At 38.1% G+C, this 27,065-nt stretch overlaps 1 long non-coding RNA gene across 1 annotated transcript; it reads right to left on the reverse strand.

The window, feature by feature from the left end:
* Positions 1-3,888: 3,888 nt before the first annotated feature.
* LOC139744918 (uncharacterized) lies at positions 3,889-18,964 on the reverse strand. The gene is made up of 3 exons (XR_011711852.1): positions 18,615-18,964; positions 17,559-18,045; positions 3,889-4,645 (listed from the first exon to the last, which is right to left on the reverse strand). It is a non-coding gene; the product is annotated as an uncharacterized lncRNA (long non-coding RNA).
* Between the last annotated feature and the right edge of the window lie 8,101 nt (positions 18,965-27,065).

Here is a 27,065-nt window from a genome sequence, read left to right on the forward strand (position 1 = left end):
CAGTTATGTAGGCAAAGAAGTAGGGCCTATACTGAGTTGTGTTGTGTATAGTAAGCACACCTAAAAAAAATATGGCCAGTTAGAAGAATAGGAAGGTATGGCCTGGGTATACTAGGCTAGGAAGGTATGATAGAAAAATCATCATTTTAATATTTCGGAAGAAAAACCTTAATAGTTCCGAATGAGCAAGGTGTAGTTTAAATTAGAAACACGCACTTACCACCATCAACTCAAAAGGCACACAAGCTCGTTGAATCGTCGTTGTACACAAAATGTATATGCAGAAAGAATGTTTACAGATGATCAACCGCTAGAGAATACTTTTTAAAGGGCATACCTGCCCTATTTTGCTGTAGGTGAATACACCTTATGTATTACCTTTTGTGTATTTTCGAATACATGTACTACCGTCTAACTGTCATCACTGGTACTTTGCTTACACGCCACTGCGTTGATTGTGTCATGAAGTCTGAAAGGGAAGTATACATACTGTAATAGGTAATCACTCTGCGCTTTACCAAGGCAATATACATTGTACTCCGTTCAGCAATACACCATTATCGTCGTAAATTATACAACGTATTATGCTTGTGTGATTGAACTTTTGAATTCACCGAGTTAACACTGGTATAGTCACCACTCGAGTCAGTGAAATGAATACATATAAAGTGGGAGTCCACTCAATATTAGTTGAACCACTATATGTAGGTCACGGCAAATATGTGTGCGTCCACTCCACTAAGGACAAGAAAGCTGAATTTGTAACTCGATGACGGCACGTCTTCTACGGAGACGTGCCTCGAGAGTTTGCTTTGGTAATTATCCATGAAATTGACAGCTTGGAATGTTGTGATCTTGACCTTTGACCGCATCTCACGACCGTTGCCACCTTTCTGGTTGCCTGCTGCTAAATTTATCTGCCTATGGCACGCATCGCCTGGTGTTTTGAACTGACGCTCATTGGGATCGGAATATTCAACAGCATATCTACTATCCAGTGCGAGAAAATATTTATTGTCAAGAGTTTAGTTCCTGCACCTTCCAATGGATGTGACATATAATATCTAAATTCTTCAATACACGCGCTACAATTCGTTACGCTGCATTTAAAATTATGTACTGTAGGAAATAATGCAAGATCATCTGATCATAGAGCAATTAGTTTTACCTTTACGAGAGTAGTGAGAAGTTGAGTTAGATTTTGTATCCTTTTTTTCAGTTTATTCTCTGCCTATGCTGTCTTTCAGGACCTATATTATCTTTTACAAGCATATCTCATGGAGATCTACTGTGTGCCTGTATGTGTTTTATCAATGATTTGCCATGGTGACTTTCAGTGTATTCATTTTTGTGCGAGATAGCCGCTTTTAGAAAAAAAAAAGAACAAACAAAAATCAATGAGAAATATCGTTTTATTGCTGACTACTTTATATCTGTGTGTCCTTGCGAGCGGAAAAGACACGATGTTTATTTGACTGAAAGAGGACCAAAAATAGCATTGTCGTCAAACATTGCAGCTCTGTTGGTGAGCGCTGGAATAAACCATATTTTTTACAACAAATTACAGTGTACGGCTTCCTTCTCTCAATTACTGTATGCCCCCATTCTCTCTCTCTCCCTCTCTCTCTATCCTCGGTCACTTCTCGATTTCTTCTTCTCCCGTTTCTCTCTCCTGTTGTTTCTGTTTCTCCCTCTCTCCTTCCCTTGCTGCCATATATAGCACTGCGATCCTCTTTGTTATTGTTCCAACTTTACGCGCTGAATAAAGAAGCACGCACAAATAAATAATGTATGAAACATTGTATGTGTATTTCGTTCTCCCTGTTGCTACAATACAAATCTGTCATTTCACATTGAATCGCATTTAAAAGCGATGTGCTGCGCAAGAATAAAACATAAAAGTCAATCAATTATCTTGAATTAAAGCAAGAAACATACTAAAACTGTACTCAGAAGCTTACCGTGCCGATCGCAGGTACATTCATCTCTGTAACCTGAAATTGTGATAACAGAGAAAACGAGGGGTTGTCTATATCAACTGCAAAGTTGTTGCAATGACTTTAAAACGAACTTCTTGAATGAAATATGGGTAAGCGTTAAAAACAAGATACATGTATGTCATTTTCCTTTCAAAAATCAATGTTTAGTTTGCAGGCAATACAGTGTTCTACACATTAATTGCTTTCAAAGAGACAGGTCATTATAGTTCTTATGATTGCATGATTCAGTTTGCTTTAAAAATATGGTAGAAAAATTATATTTCGGAAATTTGTGCACGATAGCGTAGAATGGATAAAAACAAATTACCATTTGACATTCTATTACTGACATCAATGAGAATAATATTTACATTTAAACCAGGTACTGACCCTGAAAAGATACCAATTACTGGACCTTATCAAATGACTGATACATGTATAAAATAAATCATGAGTACTGTACTAGCATTGACTAGTGACTTGTATACTTACTAACCATCTTCCCTCGAGACGGATTTGATTGTAACCAAGTCAGTCTATGTATCATCCTCATGAACAGAAAATTCCAAGAAACTTTTGCCCTTCTCTTCAATGGTAAACTTTTCATACTGTCCAAGGTATTTCGGGCATTTTTTAATAAATAAGACATTAAATTGTGAGCTTTTTCAGCACATCCAAAAGCGGCTTCTCACAACCTGACAAACACGCTTTATTTGTAACACTAATATTACGTATATTATCTCGGGCCACATTATTATTTTCAAAGAGCCGAATAGGTAGTAACGTATCATGTGCTATAAAATGAATAGAAACATGGTAACTGTTCAAAAGCTGCAGGTTGCTCAAATATATAAGGTATCATTTTGTACGACATAGTCGGTTTTCGTGAACTCCCAACAACCTTGATTCTTAATTGGTTTGCCGTACTTAACTGAGCGACATTCGTCACCCGAGTTTGCCCTCAGCGTATAACAATCCACTATGCCTTTCTCAACTTCCCGGCCCATCTATACCTCTCTCTCCACCTATTCAACTAGTTTCCTGATGTGTTCATGATGTATGTAACCCCACAAACAAAAGGCATCTCATCTGTGCGGATCCTAAACTCACATCACCTTCCCCCATTGATTGACATCCTCCTTGGGGGTACCCAAAAATGTTCACGAATTTCTAATTAAAAAAAAAAAAATCTTAGGCAATTTTATAATAAAAATTTTCTAGAAAAATTTTTTCTAGAAAAAAAATTTAATAGCATCCCTCTCAAATGCTTAGTTTCACAATCAAACTTACACACACACACACACACACACACACATACATACATACATACATACAATCTGTACATACACACATACATACAAAACACACGCACACATACAAACACGTTTAGAGAAGAAAAAGAATCTCATGTACTGTTAGACCTCGGATGACGTTGCAAAGCCTTTATAAGGCAGTATAGTACTTGGAAATGACTGTCCCACTCTGTCCTCGATCGTATCAAGAAAACTGAACCTCTCCGTCATTTACATTTTGGTGCATTGTATATCCATACAAACACCAAACGCAGACAAAATGACGAAAATAAAATGCAAATTTAGATACAAGAAAATCTCGACTGCGTGCAACAAGTTTGAATATTTACACTGCATTTGTTTTCAAGGATGTGTTGGGTAATATCCGTCGGCAAAGCGTTCTGGTGATAAAATAAAAGTTGATTTTGATGTTTGCTTGCTTATCTACCAGAGAACACCACATTGTAACAACGGCATCCGGCGTGCTCCAGCGTCCGTATTTTATCTCTGTTTCCAATTTCTAAAAGGCACATTGAATATATGCACTCTAAACTTCTGCCGAACAGGCTTGGACTGTTCAGGTCATATTGCAACGACATTAATGATAAATTCCCGAGTCTAATTGATGAACAAATTGATAAATAAAATGAATAAATAAAACGTTCCCAAACTATGAGCATGTCAAAATGTTCCTAATGGATATATAGATGCGTTCGTTTATTACTTTCAGTTTAATCAGTCGCTTCCATGGAACAATTTTTCCCTCTTGTTTCGATGGCGTCGTATTATGAAATCCTCGCAATTCCATGGAAGTAATGGCTTTGGTCATCGTTGTCCGTGGTATGGGTGTGATATCAACGTTGGTAAGTCGAAGCATTCCATGTATATTGGCACGCAAGGATGTTTTCCTTGAAGGAGCAACCAACGAAGATGCATTGCGGAGAGAGGAGTGCCTGAGAGGGCGTTGGTGGCGTCCTGTCCCAACTCTAACTGTCCTCCAGAATAAAGGGCGCCTCTATGAAGACTGCCGTTAAGCGCGTAGACATACGCGTGCGCTGCGGAACATTCCAGAAACAACTCGGGCAAGAGAATGATTGAGATGGCTCTGAAGATGTGTACCGATGCAAACAAGACTACGATTAGTACGGTAGTGTGTATGCAGAACGTTTCTAGAGCGGCCACCTTCAGGAAAAATGTCCGCCACCTGTAGATTCGGCGCGCCTCCTGGCGTGCGCGTTTGTTGCCCCGCAACCATTCCAGCTGCTTTCGCAGTTCTCGGATTCCTAGGAGCAGTTCCTCGCGACCTTTGATAAGGATGTCGTCCTCCTTAATGTGGTCTAGGACTAGGGTTCGGATCCGGGACTGCTTCCGAATCTAGGATATACATAAAGAATAAATGACACGTGTCAATGTTTAAGCATTACGATTTTGTCGTTACATATCGAACTGTGACGCATTGTTATTATAATTACTTTTACATAAGATCTTATAACAATTATGTTGTTCTGCTTACAGACAATTTTGTTTTCATGGCATGCGAATCAATTTCACGGATAATTTTCAAGAGAAAGATGAAGCTGAATGACTATCAAGCAGGAAGCAAAAACTTCCTTTCTCGAGTCCTTAGGTTAAAGCTCCTTCGGTTTCCGTTAAATATCCGTTTCAGTTTGTTTTATTTCTCTACCACCACTTGCCCTGTACAAATGAATAATGACTTATCAACATGAACGTTCTCATCAAACTATAAATAAGAATACTTAACTGAGCAAATAAAATTACGCGTAGGACAAGAACACAATACAATCTTTTTTCAAGATACAGGTGGAGGACACCGTCGCCGCAATAGGCAGTTTAATTGCTTGACTGCATGGATAACGGCCTCGGGCAATATCATTTATCTTCTGCATAGGTCTTTATTTTTTACTGAAGGAACAACAACAACAACAAAGGATGAATAACTTGAATTTCGAGTACACGCAATAAGATTGAGCCAAGGGTGATAACAGAAAGGGGATATAACTTAACATAGACGAATACGGGAAGATAATATGTATATAAGATGGCGCATGAATAGGGAGAAGTTGATAGAGAGCAGGGATAGTAATTATGTTTCCATATTCTATCCTTCCACCAATATACATGCACAGCGAAAATCGACTCAGTTAGGCCTCCAACAAAAGACACATCGCAAAACAAAGTAGAGTATAGCCACGATCAAGACCTTGGATTATTGTTCCACTCAGCTCGCGGTTCACTGCGTCTTGCTAGGCTGAAATATCAACGTGGTTTTCACTCTCGCAAGAAGCAATTAGTAAAATTTGAAAGGTTTGTTCTTCCGCCAGGCGACAAAACATAATTCTGTAAATACATAGATGTTTAGTTGCTTAAGTGAACAGCGATATTTGTGACAAGACCCTCGTTCCATAAAAGGCTCACTGTCATTGAAAATCTACGGCAACAAAACAATATCATTTCGGAAATTTTAACTTGTCGCGATTGCAGCTCCTGGAATTATCATGCTTGCTACACTACGGCTTTACAGTAAAGGCGATTGTCGTCATTGTCTTAAGAGGAATATTAGCAAAAAAGAACAAAAACTGTCTATCCGAATGATGGCGCTGCGTTTGTTCATATGACACAGTATCAATAATAGACATTTAACAATTTAATTTGAGGATGCAGCTAATCAAACAGACTTCGAGAAATCAAGAAATGGGAATATAGGTCCTATTGTATACATGTATGTGTGTGTGTGTGCGTGTATGTACATATTATGTGCGTGTGTTTTATTGGTACACCAACCTTTTGTATGTTCGTATGTTGGTTTTATCACCACTGATACCACGAATACTTTGCCTATTGATATATTTCAACTAAAATGGTTACATTTTTGTCAAATATAATTTTATACATAACATACATAATATCAAATACAGGCCTGTACTAGTAAATAAAAATGTAATGTCGAATGTGTTTGAATTTGTGTGTGTACATATAGCTCCAACCTGAGTCTGAAGCAGGCAACCTTTATTCTCTATAGCCTTTCATCGATCCACGATGATGCTAAGCTGCATTCTGACACACATTCGAGAGAAGACACTAAGCGATGGGCATATCTCTTCCATCAAGGTTAGATCCCCCAATTAATGACGTGTGCTCGCGATAGCCGTGGAGCCACATATATGTTTACGTACAGCTTGCCTAGCCAAGCTTAAAGATTATGCAGAAGATACATACACGTACCCATCTATTCTGTATTGATCTGTTATGCGAAGTTCACGTTCAACCTCTCCGCTGTAATTTCGATCGTAAAACTGTGGCGAGCATTACTCTTACATTGCTTCGAGGCGCGCCCCTGACAAAATAGTTTCAATTACGTAGGTAGATAATAGCAAATAAGAAAAAAGACCAAGACCTGAGAAATGCTTCTAAGATGGACAAAAATAAATGTATAATTGCAGGGAAAATACAGACTACCACAAAGAAATAATATTTGTGGACACCCACAGAACATGGAAGGACATTGTTTACATTGCCATAAATCGTGCGACAATCAGAACCTTGGCAATAATTGATAATCTTTTCAAAATGATCCATCGACTTTGCACGTCATCATGTTTTCAAGGCAAATATAGCTGCCAAATAGATCATCCAAAAGGAAAAGAATGCATCGCTTTAGCTTGTTTACAAAGCTGATTGGGCGGTCTATACAAACTATTATGATGTCCCTGCAAAATCAAAACAAACTCGCACTGCAATATATATGGGGTATAGAACGTCAGAGTCACTAATCAAATCCTCTGATGGAGATCATTCTCAAACGTTATCCAGTACAGCGTCGGAACCTATTATACAGCTGTTTGGCTCGAGTGCAATCATGGCAACTACTCTGACAATTAATGACAGTTACGTAAATATTCAGCGTTGACAAGTCACAAAATTGTCTCGTCTGGGGTCTTGTCTGCCACCCTCCGCCCCCTCTATATATCTATCTATCTATCTATCTCTTTATCTACCTATCTTTCTATCTACTATCTGTCTGTCTATTTATCTATATCTATCTATCTATCTATCTATCCATCCATCCATCTAGCTAGCTATCTATTATCTGTCTGTCTGTCTGTCTATCTATCTTTTTATCTACCTATCTTTCATCTATCTATCTGTCTGTCTGTCTATTTATCTTTATCTATCTATCTATCTATCTATCTATCTGTCTATCTATCTATCTATCTATCTGTCTATCTATCTATCTATCTATCTATCTATCTATCTATCTATCTATCTTTTTATCTACCTATCTTTCATCTATCTATCTGTCTATCTATCTATTTATCTTCATATATCTATCTTTCTGTCTATCTGTCTGCCTGCCTGTCTGTCTGTCTATCTATCTATATATCTCTCTATCTATCTTTCTATCTATCTATCTATCTATCTATCTATCTATTTATTTACCTATTTACCTACCTATCTATCTATCCATCTATCTATCTTTCTTTCTATCATTATCGATCTATCTATCTACCTTTTTATCTACATGTGTTGTATAGCATATCTATCCATCTCGTATAGGCCTATATATCTCAGATAATATATCAGGGAGGTGAGAGCACCTCCTTGGGTATATAGGTCTGTATATATCTGAGCTGGTTTGCCGCATGAGCGACATACACCTTTCAATCACTGCTGCTGCGGTGAAAATCCGATCACATTCTTCGTGATGAATAATGTCTCGATCGAGCCCTACTCGAGTTCGGAAAGTTCGAATCAATCATCCATACGATCTCAGGCGACAGTAATGAGTCGGCATGCCGTGCAATGATCACTGCACGACACCCGTTCTTTTCACACGCATACTATATATCATTCATCACACACACACACACACACACACACACACACACACAACTACATGCCTAACCAATACAGTATACAAACAACATATATACATGATTATAAATTATTTACAATATACACACAGACATAAAACACATATACATATATATATATGTACAAAGACAGACATAGAGAAAAACAGAAAAACCCAGACAGATATTTTATATATGGTCAGGCCTAACACTATTCCATATCCGGACAGTAAAGGCTATTATACATAGTATCATGGAGCGTTTCACAGCAACAAATGACGTAGTATAACTACAAGCTTTCGAGTCATTGGCAAATGACCAGTCATACTCATTGTAAAGCACTGGCGAGGGGATCACTTCCTTGTTGGTGTTTAAAAACTATAGTATCAAACCACTCCATGGTTTGATACTAAAAACACCCGACGTGTTATCCGTTTCCCACAGACTCTTGTGTGAATTTTTCATGAGCTGCATTCAATGTCTCCATTCACGACACTTGGAACTTTTGTACGACACAATTTATTGCTCATAACATTTTTCGCCTGACTGAAAGTGGGGTATTGTTGACAATGTGAGAATGCCAGTAATGCTCCCATTGAGTAATTCATGGCTTTGAAATGTGATGAGCCAGAGAGAGAGAAAAAAATATATATGTTAGGATGGAGAATTTACCCGAACTATTTCTTTCAGGTCTCCAACTTCTCTTGCTCCCCTAGACTTCCGGGCAATCCTCCGAAACTGACTCGCTAGATCCTCCATGACTTCACGATTAAATCACCATCTTACTTAAAAGTCAACAGCTTGAAAATACACCGGACACGACGGGGTACTCAATGTGGTTTCAGAGTGACGATCTAGTTCCGTTCATTTCAACATGTAAGGCGAGAACACAAAATCAACCACAGTGAAACATGATTACAGTTCGTCAGTTCTTCGTTAGTTTGAGTCCGCTATTCTCGTCCAGCCCACTGCGGCCTGGTTCCCATGGTATGGTCAGAGAAGCTGTGTTGTCGTCGCTGGGTGCTTTAGCCTTTTGCTATTGCCAGTCTGAAGAAAAATGACCTGGAGACTCCTAGGTTCATGGCATATGGCTGCATGGGATAATAGAATCGAAGCTGCAGAACCGAGGCGTCTATACGGCAGTATTATCCCACAGCATCAGATTCCTTTTCAGGCATAAGCTCTATTTTGCCTTAGTACCCATGAAAAGGGTTCTTATCATGTCATGCGATAGTCTGACCGTCCTAGAGGAAATCAACTGCCCTGAACATTCTATAGAAAGCGAGTCAGTCGCATGAAGTTGCTGTTCTCACGGCTTAATCAACAAGTGGATCTGCGCAGAGACTCAGAACAAAATGACGATCACTTATAATTGTCCCAAAGTATGTCTATGAATCAATTCCCTGGGAACAGACGTTGAGTGTGGCGATCGCTGTTTTTTCCCTCGTTTTGACGATGCGGAGTGAGTTGTAGCTACCAATCGCGATCGGTTGAGGGCGATCAATGATATGCGGGAGGCACGAACATTCGTGTTACTGGAGAGCTTCGTAACCAGTGCAAAGAAATTCATGTGTTCACTGATCGGCGAGGACGTACAACCTCGTAATTCAGCGGGTGAAGGTAACCAATGTTATGACGTACGAGGAAGAAGAAGAATGTCTACTGGGTCGAGAAAAGTGTTATAGTATACGTTTAACTCCTCTCACAGAGGGGTGGCGAGAGTTTTACGTCAGGGGGTAATGCAAGGACGCTGGTCCACCGTTGGAGATGTTATTGAATACTTCGTAAGCGATACCAGAACTCAGACAGTGGAAAAAGTACATTTGTATATCTTCAAACAAGCCATGCCAAATTATCCATCAAAATCACAGATACAGATTTAGCTCCTTGGGTTGCCCTAAAGATTCAGAATGTTTTGATACCAGACAAACACGCAAGACAAGAAGATTGAGCATCCTTTCCTTCTCCTTAAAGATGATGACCGCTTGGGGCGTTGCCAAAATACTGAATGCTTTCAAAATCACGCTGTCTGCAACCGTGGACTTCAACAATATCACAGATCCATTCTGTGTTACCCTCGCATCGCGTGTTGTACGCATTGCAGACTCTCATCTCCTCATTTACGAATAGTGATGGAAATTGTCAGCCACGCCCACTGCGAAGCCCACAGGCGAAAAGATATCCCAAAATTCACGAAAAATAGCAGCGATAAAAAATCGGCGACGGATGGCAAACACGATTTGGCGACTTTCATCCAACTGCGTGGATCCAGACTGACTTCGTGATGACGGAAAAATAAGTTTGGTCTAGTCGAGCAGCGACGAAACTATTTTGTTTGTCACCTCCACCCCGATTTCTGCTGTCCACTTGACGATTAGAGCACTCAAGGATGTATACCGTCGCTTGTTGCCTCGAGTGGCAAGTAAACACGATGCCGTGAATCAACCATCTAATATTAGCCTATTATATTCTCACCTATCAGGTTTAGAGTTGTAAATGGTAGATCCCCGCTTGGGATGGGGGGGGGGGGGGGGGGGGGAGGAGAAACCCGTGGTCATGTGACCTCTCGGATATGACGTGGAGACCAAGTGCAAACTTAGTGACAACAACAACAGCATTCAAAATATTCAACTTTTTTCCTGTATAACTTAGAGATACCGGAGAGTATATAACAGATCGATTCTCTTCCAGCAAATACTTCCACATGGCTGATGCGGTGGTGGTGGTGGTGGTGGTGAGAGTTATGGATTTATTTAGCAGGTGCTTCCAGTTTCCGCACAATGTCGTCTCTTATCGACATTTTCGACAATTGAGCAAAATGCGGATCTTTCGTGGGGTCACATTGCGTCATTTAGGAGCGAGAAAGGGCGTCCTTCAAAGTTCATCTCATTTTAACCGATTACATTGCAATAATAATCATAATACATTCTCGTCTCCATAGGTGAAGTGAAAACAGGGAGGTGTTTATCTTAAAGGGATGCTATAGTATTGGTTGAGGTGAGGATTCAGCTTTAACTTTTTACAAGATACATTGTACTTAGAAACCACTTTATGAAATGTTAAAGAGCACACAAAGAGGAATTCAAAGTTTATCTGATGAAAACCGGGTTTGAAATAGCTGAGATATCCAAGACAAAGCAAAACAAATCGATCTTTGAAAAAGGACTGGCGGGTCCCGCCTTTTATTAGGATCGCTCTGTTTTGGATATCTCATCCATTTCAAAACCAATTTTCATCAAATAAACTTTGAATTCCTCTTTCGATTATATGCTCTTTTATATTTCATGGGAGGCTTCTCATTATCTAAAGAAAAATCATCATCAAAATCGTTGGAAACCTGAAACCCCATCTCAACTGAAACTGTACTATCCCTTTAACTGGTGGAATGACGGTGACTATGGATCGAATCATGCGGGAGGGCGTCAATTCAACTTGTAGTGAGCCAGCATTTTATCTTTTCGATACTTCCTCGGTACAATGATTCCAAAAGAAGTGCCTCTATCTACCACTCAAATGAAGGTCGACATCACACCATTATTTTGATGAATGCAGATGATGAGATGGAGTAATCAAGCGCTCCATGATAAGACGATGGGCAAATCTGACACTAATGTGTTTGCTATCAAGTATGGTCACAGTGTGGTTTATCAGTCTGTGATGAATTGGTTTAGTAAGTTTTCATTTCATACACAAGCACACACTCATAAATAAACATATGAATAAATAAATAAATGACTAACTATGAACTAAACAAATATAGATATGATATTAGATAATGTTATATTGAGATGTGGAACCATACGCCATATCTGCTCGCAAATGCTGAAAAGGTGTGAAAACAGTCAACACCTTTTAATCTATTTTGGCGCGATGCCACTCGATCACAGCTCAGTTCAGTGCGCTTTGTGTTTACAAGGTCTTCATACTGAACACATTATCATTCTCGTCTAATTTCCCATTCCCGGCCACATCGAAGTAGTAGCACAATAAAAGTAATTGATAGCAAGTTTTCCTCGACTCATCGATCGGAGTATGACCTGTGTAGAACACAATATGCAAGAACCATGTAAACGTCCAAACCGCGTCTTGCCTTTACCTATACGGGCAAGCGTTAGGGTTTTCTATAGCGATGCCAACCTGATTATGTTCGCCAAAATTACCATGAAAATTATGAATATGACCCAATAAAAAGGTTGATGTTTCGACTACTTTCTGCAGTAAATGTGCCTCTTTGAGTGGCATTTTCTTTGGGAAATGAAATTGATTTCCATCAGCAATGTCATTTGTCAACTTCAATTCTGAACGAAAATATAATTTCTATTTTCCGGACCAATGCACTTCTTAAGACTCAAACAGAAATAAATCTATGTAAGCGTTACACTTTACGAGACAGCAGAAATGAGGAATGAATACTGTACTTAGAAACTTGATAAAATGTTAATGTATGCTTGCAGCTGAAAACATATAACACTATAGAAAAATATATGTTCACTACATATACACCCATCCTCCACCTGCCAATCTATAGGTATTGATATGTTTCTACCTATCTATCTATCTGTCTGTCTGTCTGTCTATCTATCTATCTATCTATCTATCCATCTATCTATCTATCTATCTATCTATCTATCTATCTATCTATCTATCTATCTATCTCATTCTCTCTCCATCTAACAATCTATCTTTCTATATCTATCTGTAAATCTGTCCATCTATATTTAGAGACAATTATAAATCCTATCATGAAACTACTTATACTGGCTATACATGCAGCAACATGCAAAATGCTCTAATCACAGTCAATAAAAAAGGAGCAAACGATACGTTTGATGTGACAATTGGGGAATTGAGAGTAAACTGAATGTCAAGGAGAAAATTTTTTTCATGACCTGGGATACTCGGAAGCTCAAAACAAGAAAATAGGGCTTTTGGGTCATTCGACTTGACACCATGTCAATTAATATCGTGGCATATAAAATCAATGTTCGACGACGACCCGTTGCGAGAGATATTGTTTTCAGTGCATTTTTCTCTACCTACAGTCATTGAATTTATCTTCAAGTCTGGTTAATATTTGTTAGCTGCTTCCCATAAGGACAATTAAAACTTCGTATGGTATATTATAATCTGACCGCGCGCCTTGAGAGAAAAAGTAATATTCCAATATTCCGAGACGAAATTAACTTCAAAATAATCACGCCACAGTCTTGCTAGATAAATGAATGAATGAATAAATAAATAAATAAATAAATAAATAAATAAAATAAAATAAAATTGGAACTTGAACGAACTTGAACTAAAATAAAACAGAGTACGCGTAGTGTATTGTGTTACCATGATGAGCAATTCGTTGCTTTCATTTTTTCGCTTTTACATAACCTGACTATGTTGGAGGCGGGGGGAGTAGGGCTATGATTTCACCTTTTACATACTATATAACACTGTAAATAGAACACTATTATCCAAATACTATACTGGCTATTATACCCTCAAATATGTACATACGTCATCCGTGTACTAAACTTCTCGAGACTATTTGTTATTATGTGGATTGATATTGATTCGGACCACTTCACACATTAATGCCCCGACAGTGCAAACTCATTCACACCTTGTTTGCGAAGGTATTTCGGGATTGGAATACAATACGTGACATACGTCAGTGTTGAAGCAGATTTTCCAAATCGCCTTACATGGCGATTATGAATACGCGGATCAGAATAACTCCACATCTTATTCATCTAGCAGTGTTGATGTTTGGTCGAATAATTCTTTAGATACAGATGTGAAAACATAAGTAGATATCACACAAATACTCACACGCCCACACATTTAAAGGCATTATTTACCATTCGCAGATGAAACAAACATCCAGCTTTAGTGCTTCAAAATACTCAGTAGTTCTGAAATGTGAGTTAGGGATAGAAACAACCAGTGTAATTAACTTAATAAGTATAATCAATGTTAAGTATTGTTAAATATACAAAATGTGAACAACAGTTAGAATAGAATTGTTTCTAAACTAAACCGTCTACAGTTATGGTTTAGTAAGAAAAATAGTGATATCTCCTTATGTTTTAGGCTTTATTGCAACATTTTCATATGGTAGGATGTTTCGCGATACAGCTGAACTACACATATGCATCAAATGTGATAACTCGAACATTTTTAAAATCACTGCTCCCAAAAGTAAACTGTAGGCCTACCTTTAATCATACACCAAACCTGAAAAGCGTTTACAATGTAAGTCGACTTCTCTGATTTGCATTATTCGTGATACATGGTGAAAACACACATTACATCCTATCCTGGTATTACAAGCAAGGAGGTATCATTCACAGTCCTATAGTGCAACTTCCTTTGCTCGACAGGTTTGAGTAAACATTGTTGAGAGAGAATGAGTGACAGAAGGTGGGGAGGGGAGTTGGGGTTGGAGTGCCAGACTGTACACATACCATATAACGTATTTTGCACGTACGGGGTTATTCAGTTAATGATGGATAGACATCATGCCTGAAGAGAGATTATGATTGGTGTTCCAGTCATAAAAGATCAAGATGTCAAAAGTTGTTGTTGAAGACCAGGTAATGTTATGAAGAATGATTGTATATACATGCTTACAAATATAATCTATGTCTCGTTAATGAGAGCGAAAAAAGGTTTCTATATCACGCACTTGCATTGGATATTTCAAGAATGTTGAATGATTGACGCATAAAAAGGGTCAATATTAGGTGTGGAAACCTCTGCTCTTGTGCATGCGAGGGCATTATACATCGCAAACAGCCGTGTCTAATGGTAGACGTTGGCGTGATAAAACGGAATCAATATTGACTTTGTCCGGGGATGTCACAATTGTCGGACAAATATTTGGAATATCTCATTTTACAACAGGAGAATAGACATGCTCGTTGACGTAGATTCAGGATGAGAATAGAAAAAAAAATAATAATGCATAGTTACACTTAACTTTCCCAAGACACTGTCCTACCACTGATACATCTGGGTCTTGACCATGGTATTCCTTATAGATTCATTCTTATAATTTTCCTTTGTGGCAAGACATCAGAATTAATTCTCACTGTGAAAATCATTTTGTTTATTGAAATCGTGCGTACAGAACATCAAATTTTGTATGATATTAAATTGACACACACACACACGCATGTATTTATATAATATCATGTATTTATATCATGGTAGAACTTGTACACAAGACATGCTACGATGCTCTCTTGCTCTTCTGTCTTTTTTTGCTTTTTGTTTTGTTTTGTTTTCTGCCACATTTGGCCTACACACTTTTGTTACTAAATAAGCGCGCACGGTTTAGTCTTTAGCTTAGATCTTTTGACACAGGTTGTACAATTCATGAAGAGATATAATACATGTATACTGAATCTGCCTTGATCTCCTACAACAGGGAGCCACCTCCCTGCGCACGAGCTGCTTGTATAGTACCTAAGTCGTTCTGGTTTATTAATGAGCCGTGCGAGTTGGACACCACCTGAACCTGATAACGACTTCCGGTTCTGCGGGCATATAGTCATTTTAATAATAATGAGATTTTTGGGTCAACTATACATTATATTCCCTAACTCAATGAGGACAATGTAAACCTTGCTGGATTTTGGCGAGGGAGGGCGGACTTATTAGAGAAAGCAAAATGTGTTTGGGATCAGTGATGCACTGTTCGTTGCGCGATTTCTTCTGTGAACGTTGAAAGGGCTCACGTGAACCAGGGACTGTGTGAACCATAGAGAAACAATCTAGACCTTAGAGAGAGGTCAACTACTACGTACGGCAACTAGATGTGGCTGAAACTCATACTAACATTACTTCCATGAATGAGAATAATGCCCCATAGATTAGAAAGGGAAAAGGGAACATAAAATTCAGCTTTTCAAAGTTCTTCTTCAATGTGAAATGTCGATGAAATTCTTGTCAAAAATCGCTAACAATACGTTATAATCGTCTGTGACGTTCTGGCATTTTCAACAACAACAACAGCAACAAAAACAACAAAAACCATAGTATGATATTGCATGTACGTATATCTTTCCCCTTTGGCCCATTTACTAGATATTCATCTATCTATGGGTATGAAAGAGGGCACAGCAGCGTCATAACTTTCGCTGGACGCCTGAGTCTAAAAAGACTTGTTGACAATTTGAGTTATTGCTATGACAACCAGCCACCAAACAAACAATCATTGTTACTTTAATAGCTGTAATTACTGAAATTGGCAACCGTTGCAATAATTGTTACTGATGTAATAGATGCAATTACAGCATTCTCCGAACGTGTTGATATGTATGTCAAGTATAGTCCCCATGAAACTGCAAGCATTTCAAAATTGCGACAGACGTCAGCTAGAAAAAGAAATGGATAAACGCGGATGTAATTGTAAAGTGGCAAATAGCAATGCTGCAATTTATTGTAACAGAACAATATTATTTAGATTTGCACCATTAACTTTGGTCTGGATCTTTCATTGCCTGTTTCCATCTCGTAGACGCCCCAACTCTAGATTCAACTGACAACGCTCCACTCGAAAATAATGAAGAAAGTGAAAAAAAAAAGACTATATAGCTCATTAACATGTCTAGATATAAAATAAAAAGTAGAATTATATTCGTATTGTTGCGTCTCTACACGAGGTCCCAGGTATAACGAGGTATAAGATTGCCTGATGTGTTATTAGGATCCATGTGTTAGTAGCGGTATAACTTACATAGACACGTGCCAACTCGGCCTACGGGGCAACTCGGCCTTTGAGCCACCTCGGTCTCCATCAAGAAAACCAAGGTCGCGTTTTTCACGACGCTATCTAGCTCGAATCACTACCAAATATAACGATCTCCTGCAGTGGCCTGTCTATTCCTATAGCTGCATACAATCGTCTAGATGGGCTTAACTTGGGTTATATCCACGATTAATCAATATTTCATGGATCAACAGAATTCTAAACTCGTCTATGAAGGTGCATTTCCTCACCGCTTGCATTTCAGGATAGGACCCTAACCTTTAATTTAGATTATTTTCTTTTCAGAATTTGTCATAAAATAGTCATCTCCACACAAAGGTGAAGGCGCAAAATCATCAGTAGGGGGCCCAAGGTTTGCTTTTCACTAGACTCTTATCATGCTTATGGATCATTTTCATTTGTCGATTTGTTGTGCATACCGCGGCAGTAAAGTGTATAGGCCAATAATCATTACCCGATAATTCTGCGATAATGATACTCTATTTTCAAGACATACATCGGTTGTAGTATGGCTATCATTTAAAATCATGTCGTGTCTTGATTATGAGCGCGATATCCTTGAAATTTGATCGAGGCTTTTATTCTAATTTTTCGGGACTTAATCTATCACAACGCGGAAATGAATTGCACAAGGATAATACAGTATGCTTACCTTCTTGCCATGGTTATCGGTCATCGTTTCCTCCCGTGTTTGTCTGAGAACGATGCAACGTCCGACCAGGGAGATGGAAAGAAAGCTCCCTGTTCCGAATTCACTTCAGTCCATGAGCTCCGACTCCAGATTTGTAGTTGTCTCGTGATCGCATCTTGCACGAAAAAGCCACCTGGAGAAATGCGTACGCGTTGGGCGAAAACTTGGCAGATGTATAGCCGGGAGTGGACACAATCAATAGGCATCGAAGCATGAGCATGATCCTTGCTAAACCTGTCTTGAATTGAGCTATAAACTGAACTTCATTGTGAAGCTCGCTTGGCCGAACAGTGATCCTGGAGCACCCACATGTAGCACAAAGCCTCATCGATTATTTCGGTGAACGGGCGTTCCCTTTTATTTTTGTAACACGACGAATCACGCAAATCGTCGCGACCTGCCTGCTTGTAGATTCACTCCCTTCTGTCAACGTCTACACCTCGACCTGCTGTAGGGGATGGTAATAATATACATATGGGTATATATGGCTTCTGTTACCTGACAGGAAGTAAGTGGTAACTGCTATACGATTCAAAAACAGACAAACCTCACACAAGACACTGTCAAGGAAAGATCTACCAACCAAACGAGGAAATGACACCTATCTATTCTTATGTAAGAGGTCAGCTGATGTTGGTCACTGAGCTGTTTCTGAATGGGTCACGATCATACGCTCTCGATGATTTTACAAACCAAACAAGTTTTCCGTCAATTGAAAATAGTTTACCCATCATGATGTTTATTTGTATAATAATGCACAAGTGTGCACTATCTCAGTATTTTTTTCTTTCATGAGGAAAGAGTAACAATTAGTATCATACACTCGCTGGAAAGGATTTCAAAAAGATGTATTTTGTTACCTTACTTCACAAAGTAACACACACACGCACACATACATGTAACAAAATGTTAGATGGCTTCTTATTCCTTGTATTCTAATTCTCAGTTGAATACAGCACTGCTCATTTCAACCAAAACTCGACAGTGATAGACCTTTGCAGCATACGAATCACTTACCTTGTTGTATAAATAAAAAGGCTCATGTTGAGATAACGTTTGCTTTCGAACGCCATAGTTTTGAATCATACTCAATATGATGAGCTAGACATCCATCTTTCTCACCGTATAACACTCGAGTGTTCGATGTGAAGAACCTTATGTCATCACTAAACAAGGAAGCATATCCCAACAGATAGCTCTCGCTCATCAAATGCCGCCAGGTCTCCAATCTCGTGTCAGATTTCGCTGTTGAATCTATACTGTTGATATGAGCCTGGTAGGAAACCAACGACCACCTGCTTAGCGCACCTTGAGTTCTATAGGTCAGGTCTAGAACCTTACCTCCAAGCTTCCTCATATATTATTTTCGTTCTTTAACGTGCGACAAATTATCATCACCGTTAACCGGAATTAATTCAAGAAAAGCACGGCCAACAGCAGAGCAGAATACTTCGGAAAAAAAAAATCAGTGTTTGCCAACGTCCTTGAACGAAGCCACAAACAACCAACCATACATACAAACAAACAATCAAAACAGAGATACGGCAAGAATGTATAGAGAATTATGATATTTCATCATACACGGTATTATGCGCGTATCTGCACGTTGCAGGGAGAGAGGGAGAGAGAGGGGAGAGAGAGAACTTGTGAGGGGTTTTGGTGTGTTTGCCGGAGTGTGTAATGCCAGTCATAGAACGCCTACAAGGGCCAAGAGGGAAGGGCAAACACGCTGAACGACGTAACCATGGTAACCGCGCGTAACGTTTTGCGAGAGTGAAAGGAAAATATATTTCGGCAAATATTGAGCGTAAGAATGACAAAGACGGATGGCTTAAAAGGCACCAACTTTGTCTGAGCTGTTTACTTTTCATTTTGGCCAGAGACAGGTTAGTGCCACCATATTAGTACAGTGATGTTCGTGCAGTCGATATAGTATGAGTCCTCACAAGCGACTTTATACTCGGAGGTCCCGAAACAAGGAAAAAAAATGTAGCTCATATTACAATGTACACAATACGACATCTGACTCTTGTCACGTGATGTCTATTTCATGTTTATTCATAAATTTATATATATATATATATATATATATATATATATATATATATATATATATATATATATATATATATTGTATATACATATATAATCAAAATATGAAAGTTCTGCGTCGGTGTGTAGCAAATAGATATCAAGTGTAAAAACAGTCGTATACAGAACACCGCAGGAGCCAAAAAATTGGACTGACGTTTTGGTCAAAGACCTTAATTTATCAAAGCAAATCTGAACATAAACAATTTGATGCAAGAAACGAAGAAGACGCATAAGTTGCCAAGATACGGTTCAAACGTCTTCTCAATATCGTAGCATCAAATTTCTTGGTTCAGTCATGATGGTATGGAGAGTCGCAGAAGAAGTAAGGAAATAGTAATCAAAATATCAAAGTTCTGCGTCGGTGTGTAGTAATTGATGCGTCTCGTCCCCTAACAGGGGTCAGCATTGCGGGAATGAATGTGACCTGTATACTCTCCTCTTCTTCATAATGTACTGTATATGACATGAAATATATCAACTAATTTTGATCGTATATTGTAACAACGCAGTCTTATAAGCTTCAAACAAGCCCTCTCTGAGATAAATTCATCACATTCTATGAGATGGGCCTTTCCTATACCCCTTTCTTTGCTGGTCTATATTATCCAATTTACTTTCTGTTTTGATTATTGTTCTTCCCTTTGTGTTTGATATTCTGCGTTGCTCTTCTGCAGTATCTCGCAGATTTCATTCACGTAGTCGATGGTTGTTCCTAATTCATTCGTGATTTGAAAAGAACAGCTTTTGCAAAAACTAATTGCCATATCTGTATAAATATAAATAAGTGGGTTAACGAAAAAATTCCACCTCAAGTCGCTGAAGTCAAAACATGAGGAAATAAAGATTTTAACACTAAAAATGTACATGGTAGGGCCTACTATTGATTTGTCTGTGTATTCGTTTATATTAACTCTACTAGGTATCTTTCAACGCAATGACATCCTACCAATAACATACGACAATAGAGGTAATAAATCAATAAAAGCGTGCAAATGTTTGTCTGTTCCGTTGTACATCGATTCCGAATTGCACTAAGTATAATTTTGTTGTCTTATCAAGCACGTTTAAAGAATAAAAGTTATGTCTGGTAAACTACATGGAATATCATTTCAGCTTCAGTTCTGACATCTGAACGTTCACCCGTTCGATTTCTGGTGAGCTATGTCGGGCATAGTATTGCTGGGCACGAATTGGGGCCTCGAGTCTAGCGCCACCTATAAAGCAAAATGCGTATAGGTTCCCTTTGTCGGTGCGAAGAGTTACTGTAGTAAACCCAGATGTTCGTCAGCGGAGAAGATATTGAGGTTTCATGAAGCCGCTTTGATTCAATCTGAAAAAAATATTGTAACATGTAATTTGTATTGACATGATAATTATGAAGAGTTAGATCGCAAAACGAATTAACTACATTCGTGTTAATTTTAGATATTTTCAAAAACAGAGGAAAATAGTGGAACGTATATCTTCAAGAATGTTCCTTGTAACAAGTGAAATATCATTGGAAAGGTTTTTATTTTGCTCTATCTGATTATGGACTTTCTTTAGAATTAAAAAAGGCACTTAATCCGTCTCGCTATCAAACTCTTCATATACCATCTTAGAAATGCTATGTCATCAGTCGTCACGGAAGACATAGGCCTACGGCCATGAAAACTGTAAGCCTTAATACATTGTTCTTACAAAAGTGACTGCCGCACGTTGACGGGATGAAACATTTAAAACTATTCGTGAAACTATTTCATTATCTACAGAATCTTGCAATGAATGTAAAATAAAGTGTATAAAGCACAATATCTTCAGCGATGCTGTTGGGCCTCAAACATAATGTCAGTGAGTTCATGCTACAAATTAGTCAGCGTCTCAACTAACTTTGCTGATAAACTTCCTTAAAGGGGATGGCTAGTAACTGATCAGTGGGAATCAGTGGGAATGCTGAGGGATGATTGTTCCAATCCTTGTGGGATTCATTTAAGAGTACATTATATCTACTGTTGTGTGAAAATTATTTGCTTCAGAACGGTCTCATATTCAAGTAATGAGCAGATTAATGCCCCGTCACTGACCAGGGACGCTTACCTGGAAACATTAAACTGCACATTACTTGAATATGAGACCATTCTGAAGCAAATAATTTTCACACAAGAATAGATATATAATGTACTCTTAAATTAATCCCACAAGAATTGGAACAATCATCCCTCAGCATTCCCACTGATTCCCACTGATCAGTTACTAGCCATCCCCTTTAATCTACCCAAAACTCTCTTTAAGAATCGAATTCTACCGTCTGTCTGTATTAGGTGCTTAAGAAACAGTAACGTTCTATCAAATTTAATTTGGTTTTTGGTATAGATAGGACAAGAATAAAGATGAAGAGGAGAAAAGATGCAACAGAAGTTGTCAGTTGTGGAAGAAGAGATGGATTTGGAGGAGGAGAAGGAGGAGGCTGAGGAAGTGGAGGAAGAAGAAATGCAGAAAGGAGAGGAGAAGATATTATAATAATGAGGAGGAAAGGAGAAGGATGAGGAGGGATGATAACCGAAGAGCTGGAGGGAGGGGGTAAATGATCTATGCTATAATAGATGCTAACTGATGGCTCTATTTCATTGTCATGGCCATATACGAAGATCATTATAAAGCCATTGGATTCATGAAATCACCGTTATCCTCTCTTGACATTGACCTTGTTTGTAAAGTGCTTCGACAGACGTATAATTCCCTACACTATTCTGGACGAATCAGAGTACAACCACACACAACATAGGCCCTTCATAGTGTGTGTGGTTTTAGGATTGATGCTCGGTGGTTATTTTTCCAGCAGCCCAGCTGCCAGTAAAACCCCAGCCGACTCCACCAACGCACGCATCCATTCATTATCATCGCGTCGCAGATTTCCTGCCATAGCTAGAGTGCAGAACTTCACACCGAAAGCCCGTGGCGTGCCGCGCCGCATCGCACCGTCGTGATCGTGTACGTACAACGTCTGTACGTGTGTGCATGTGTCGCCGCGACAGTGGTCGAAAGAGAGGCAGTAGGTAGCCAAGATGAGGTTTCGGGCGAAGAGGTGTGTCCTGTTGCTGACTCTCTGTGTAGCTATATTTTTCATGCTGAGAACGCTTCTTTTCATCCCGGAAATGTCTGAGGATGATGATAGACATGGCCTTGATACAAATAAAAAACACCGGAAAGAGGTAAGTACTGAGTATAGGTTTGATTTTCATTCTGGCCGTTTCATTGTTACCTCAGTCCCACGCGAATGTATTTGTGTGTGGTTGCACGTTCATCTTATGTAGCACATACATACGAATCTTTTACTACTTTAATACTTGGGAAGATGCCGCGGCGACGCCGTTAATCTTCCACTTCCCACCCTTAATTCGTTTCCTTTCAGTGGTCTTTTGTTGTCACTTTTGTCTTTAGTGTATTTTGTTACAGTTGGCTGTGACATTAAATGTTGTGGGACTTGCAAATTTAAACATGCCAACTACTAACTAGGTAGAGAGAGTAGAGAGGGAGAGATGTGGGACTTGCAAATTTAAACATGCCAACTACTAACTAGGTAGAGAGAGTAGAGAGGGAGAGATAGAAAGAAAAAAAAATAATCACATTTTGTGAGTGCTGTCATGTCATCAGCTTGCAAAACATATCTTTCACTCAATTAAGTCTGAATTATATATCAATGTGCTCAAACCAGATCACTGTTTAGTGGACCACACAGAAAATACAAATACAAATAGAAGGGTTCTACTCTATGTTTTACATCTGTAATGCAGCAGTCAAATTAAAATTCAATTTTATTTGGGTCACGCCTCATGGCCACTTTGGCCTTGACTCTCATTTTTTTATTTATGCATTTTTTTTTTTTTTTGAGGAAGCATCTGGGCTAGTTATGGGGGCATCAAGGCCAAACTTTATTTACTTTTTTTTTTCTCTTTCACCAACATTAATTTGATTGGCGTGTTTTTGACTGGCAACAAAAGTTACCAATTGTTTTAGGATGTGATACTGTACGTAGTGGTACCTTGATATTTATTTAATGAAAATGCTAGGGGAAATGGAGTAGTTTAGACCACATTCTTGAAGAAAAATATAGTTATGTGTGTGTTAATGCAGGATCTTTGCAGAGACGCAGAAAATTTACTTTTTTGTCTTCAAACTTTAATAGATTTCATAGTAGTTACTTTTACCAGAGAAGGGTCACTGCCAGGAGTGGTCTTAAACGAGCTCTGAATTTTGGAAAGTCATTGCGACCAGTTGGTGGGGCATCACGCCATTGGCCTTACCTCATGGCCTCAGAGTATTTTGAGCCCTGGTAATGTACCTGGATTAATAACTGCATAAAATAAATGCTGATATTTGATTTTTAAGATATCTTGTAGGGTTTTTTGTTGTTGTTGTTGTTGTTGTTGTTGTTGTTGTTGTTGTTGTTGTTGTTGTTATAGCAAGAAACCAAAACAGCAACAATAAAAACACTCCTAGTGTTTTGCAGTATATAACAAACGATGTAAATGAGAAATAAAAGTAAACCATGTCCTTATGTCAATGGTGCATGCTGCAGCATATGAGAAGACTTGTTTGTCTATCATGGCCTTCTTTTTTTCTTTTCTTTGTTTGATAGTCTTGCACACAGATTTTCATCACCTCTCTATGTAAGACAGATGAATTAGAATATGATTATATGAACATTGATTTTGGAACTTAGATGGTTAACCTAATGTGCCTAATGAATGTCAAGTTTACTTTTTGAACACAGTAAAACTTGATTTTGTAAAAGGAAATTGATACTGTTTATTTACTAGCTTTAAAAAAGAATAGTAATTTGTATATTTCTTATCTTGTAATATTTTCTTTTCTTGATGCACTGTTCACTTTGCACTGACTGGCAAAGCAGTTTGAAATACAGATGCCTGGATATGGATCGTACAGTTCACTCAAAAAAAAAAAAAAATTAAGAAATGAAGATGTTGTCAACTGACAACTATTCCATTGTTTGTTACTTTTTTGCACAAAAATATCACAAAAATCATAATTGTGGTCCACAATAGCAACTACGGCTCTATCCCGCTGAAAGTCATTATTGCCAGGCTATTGGAGCTCAAGTAAAAATTTGATGTGCATAAAATGCAAGTTGCTCTCCTTGATCTCATATTAAAAATGAAATTTGGTGAAGATATGGATATACATTTGTAGGTCAGAGTGAATGGGACACTTGGGAAGCCATGACTTCATCATCTCATCCCATTGACATTTTATTAATTAATATATGTATGTATATGTATACATACTCACATTCGTACTCAATGCTTGACATTAGCAGTGACCCGATCGGGCAACTAGGACTCAAATGGATTGTTATGTTTCCTTTTATTTTTGCTCAATATATTTCATTTTTGGGCCACCAAAATTTCAAAATTAAAGATTTCAGTGGTCTGAAGAAGCCACCAGAAAAAACAAAACAAAACACAAACAAACAAAGTTAGCATTGAGCCCTGAAGTATATATCACATGTGTATAACCTACATTTGTATTTAACTATACATAGATCTGGTTTCAATAAAACTGCCATAATTATTCTTTGTTAGATGTTGCTTTGTTGGGAAAACCAACTTGAACATGATGTGGATTCCACACTAAATGTCATCTATACCAAAACTTTATAAAGATCTGTGAAGTTCAAGACATATTTAATGCCCATAGTCTACCTTTACTGAGTACATTTTTTTTTTCAAAGAGCTGAGCAATATATTGTCCCAACAATTTGAATACTTCATATTTCTCTTCACCTCAACACAAACTTTACATCATGCACTTATGGAATATGATGTTAACTTTATTGCTAGGCATGCTGTAAAACCAGATATTTTTGGTGTGCATGAAACTTTCACAAATTTTGCTAGGAGCAAAGATTCATTAAAGTTAAATGTGTGAATACACAAAAGTTTTGTTCTATACCATGCACTGAATGCTAGTACAGCTGTACATGTATTACAACAAGGTAATTTTCAATGGTTGGCAGTTTATGAAAATTTGCACTGCAAATGTTTGTGATTTTGCAGTAGCCAACTTCCTTCCCTTCAATGTGGAAAGGGACCTTGGTATTCTTTGTGTTGCTATATAATGATTTCCAGTCCTGTGGTTTCACTCTGAAGAATTTATGCCTCACTCATGAAAAACATGTTTTTTCTTGTTATTCTCTGCAAATCTTCATATCAAGTTTCATTTCAGACTTTGAAACTGAGAAATGGGGGGGGGGGGGGGGAGGGAATGGTGTTGAAGGAAAGTGATACTAAGAAGTAGCCCGACCAGACGACATGCGAAGTGCGTTTTTACAGCGACTGGGCTGTGTATAGTGATAACCTAGAAGTGAAGTGAAATATACTTATTGTATTTCCTAAACTCAGGATTTGCAAATGACCACACATTTTGTTGTTGCCTTTCACTAGGCATATTGCTCTAATACTGGGTTACATGTGAATCATTCTATGTCTTACCATTTTCTTCATGATATAAATGAAATAGTAGGGAGCCCATTGGCTTCATTGTCTATGTGGCAGGAAATGTAATCAGTTGTAAGCACTCAGGACTATCAAATGTCATCACTGCCAACATCAAACATTCTCACAAATTATTTGACTGCACTGAGCAGTGTTTAATATGATCTGCAGTCTGCATGACTTGCAATGAGTTTAGACTGGATGTAATGAAATATAGACACCCTTCCTGTCATTGTATTTAAATCTCACTGCCAGATGATAATCTTATAAAATCACCCTCCCCCTGTACCAGAAAAACCATGTTACTGATCAATGATTGGTAATCTCCTTAAAAAAATAAATAAAAAATAAATTTAAAAATGTGATAATTTGCTCTTATTCTTGCAATTCTGTAGTAATTTGAGTTGAAAGATGGTACTTTTTATTTACTGTAAAAGTGGATATTTTCACGTGAGTAATATTTTGCGCTTGGGCGGGTTAGATACACCAAGTTTGCATGTTTTTAATTCTGCGGAATCAAGAGCTCAACTACTGGAACTTATAAAATGGCAAGCGATGATAATCTTTAATTCACGCTCCCCCTGTACCAGAAAAACCATGACAGATGTTACTGGTCAGTGATTGGTAATCTCCTTAAAAGAAAATAAATAAATAAAAAATAAAAAATAAAAAAGATTAAAAAATGTGATAATTTGCTCTTATTCTTGCAATTCTGTAGTAATTTGAGTTGAAAGATGGTACTTTTTATTTACTGTAAAAGTGGATATTTTCACGTGAGTATTAATATTTTGCGCTTGGGCGGGTTAGATACGCTAAGTTTGCATGTTTTTAATTCTGTGGAATCAAGAGCTCAACTACTGGAACTTATAAAATGGCAAGC

This window comes from Diadema antillarum, unplaced genomic scaffold (assembly GCF_040938485.1).
Source record: "Diadema antillarum isolate AM-2024a unplaced genomic scaffold, OU_Dant_1.0 scf00000036, whole genome shotgun sequence".
In the NCBI taxonomy this organism is placed as follows: Eukaryota; Metazoa; Echinodermata; class Echinoidea; order Diadematoida; family Diadematidae; genus Diadema; species Diadema antillarum.